The following is a 2,435-nucleotide window of genomic DNA, read 5'->3' as shown; positions in this document are numbered from 1 at the left end:
TAAGGCTCTTGGTAGGTAGGTAGGTAGGTTGAGGCACATGACCGGCTTATACATTCGTTGCCGAAAAGCGATCATAAATACGCGTACACGGAAAGCGACATTCATGTGTGACAGAATTTTACACTAGAAATTTTGTTCCATCACAGAGATTTGTCTTTCTCCTATTGATGAATGCAAAAATGTGCACGCAGGCACGCATATTGTCTTATTTTACCTTACTTCTTTAGAGTTCTCGATACCCATGGAGGAACAAGGGGCTCGTTCAACATTTCAGCGTAACCTAGTTATTTCTTAGTCATAATTTATCGAATGTAACTTATGGGCGACAAGGTTATTATATAAATATTTTTCCATTTTATAGAAATAAAGACAGCAATAATATTAATAACATAAAGTTTGTGTGCTTTTAGTTTGCCCACTTATAAATATCATTATATAAAGACTTATTTATAAAATTTCTAATATTAATTATATGTTAACTTTAATTTAATTTTAATTTATTAAAGCACTAAAGTTTTTAATATACAATTAATTACCGCATGATTAATAAAATAAGTGCATTAATTATTAAAATAAAAGAAATCAATTGCAAAATCTATTTCACATTACTATTTCACATTACAGATACTTCACATTATAAACAATTTTTTTAAAAAAGATTTTAATTTTTCTTGAGTGTTATAATATTATGACAAATGGCTTATCTTCATATTTAATATGAAATTTAATTCAAAAATTTTTTTATAATTTTGTAATGATTTCTATATTTGTTTTTCCAATTTCTCTGTTTTTTAATTATTACACTGAATCGTATTTGCCGTTTTTGTATTTATTTGTCATTATCATGAATTCTATCTTACAATTTCTACAGATAAAAGTAGTTTGTGCCGGTCTGTGGCGGATTACTTGAGATATGCCAATCGCTCGTAACTATGTTAGAAAGTATTTTGAGTTATAGACATAGCTGGAGAAAATTGTCAATTGTGAATCAGAAGTGTAAACTTCAATGGCGACAGATCCGACGGAAAGTATTTGTCTGCGGTGCATCGAAACTGGTTTGTACGTGTACAAAGTGAACCAAGCAACTAGGACATGCCACATATTGGGTGAGCAAAAAAATGCAGCTTTAACATTTCAAAAAGTTTATTGTATATTATGGTAATTGATAATTACGATCGTAAAAATTTATGATCTTCTAATAATCTATTAAGAAATCTTAGAAAAAGCCACTTTTTATTTTCTCCAATAGCATGAGAAACATTTTCAAGTTATCTTTTATAAGGAATATTCTATTTATCAGTGCAATTCAAAATTTCTTATACTATGTATAATTTTAAATTCAATAAATAATATAATTTTAAATGCGTATTAAAATTATAATAATACATTAAGATATTACAGTTAAGAATAGATAAATGATTATCCGTCAAAGCGTCAATCATTATTTTTTCATACTCATTTTTTGACGAAGAGTGACAACATTTACTCACCCACTTATCTGTCTCCTACTTTTTACCACAAATCAGAGACATGCGAATGCAATATTATCGCACCGTCTCTGACGGAACAAATAGCCTACTGCACATTGCCTCATATTATGCAGGACTGCTATACAATTTCCGTTACGTCAACTGAGACAGGGAAATGGCTTTCGACTTTTGTAATAAATTTCCAGATAAGTAAATAAAAAAAAATATCATATAAAATACGTACACAGAAATAAATATCAAGAATAAATACATGTACTTGTAATATGAGTATTTAATACTAACACAAATAATATATTATAATTTGTCTGAATATCGAATTTTCTTTAATATAAAAATAATTAATCTTGCAAATATTTTATTAATATTTTTATAAAGGATTATAAACTTTTATTTTTCTAAGGACAGAAGCAAAAATTATATTATAATAAGATAAATATAGTAACGATAAACAGCGCAATTATTTGCTAAATAATTTGTCATTGCTGACTCTCATTAGCCTACTATATTTATCTTTTTGTATTATTTAAAATTTAAAAGTCCTAATATAATTATTGTTATTGTATTATAATATTTTCAAAATAATATAATAATATATAATAGTAAATTGAATAAGTAAGAATATTAAAGCCTATAACGATCAAAACTGGATCTTTAATCCTTTAAAATAATTCAATGACTTTTATATATATATATATATACACACACACACACACACACATACACTATATATGTACATGTATATATACCATATTTGTTGTCATTCGAACTGCGCGCCGAATTGGTTTACGGAATTATAAACGCAATTAAACTACTGTAATAATATCAAATTAAATTAAAATTGACAAGCAAATTTTAATAATTTTGATGTTCAATCCGATATCATATTAGAAAGAACGTTAATGTGCTGAAAAACTGTAAATAAATTTATTGCGAAAAATATTATCT

Source organism: Atta cephalotes, assembly GCF_000143395.1.
Source record: "Atta cephalotes unplaced genomic scaffold scaffold00017, whole genome shotgun sequence".
Classification (NCBI taxonomy): domain Eukaryota; kingdom Metazoa; phylum Arthropoda; class Insecta; order Hymenoptera; family Formicidae; genus Atta; species Atta cephalotes.
The sequence above is the reverse complement of the archived record's forward strand: the minus strand, read 5'-3'. Positions refer to the sequence as shown.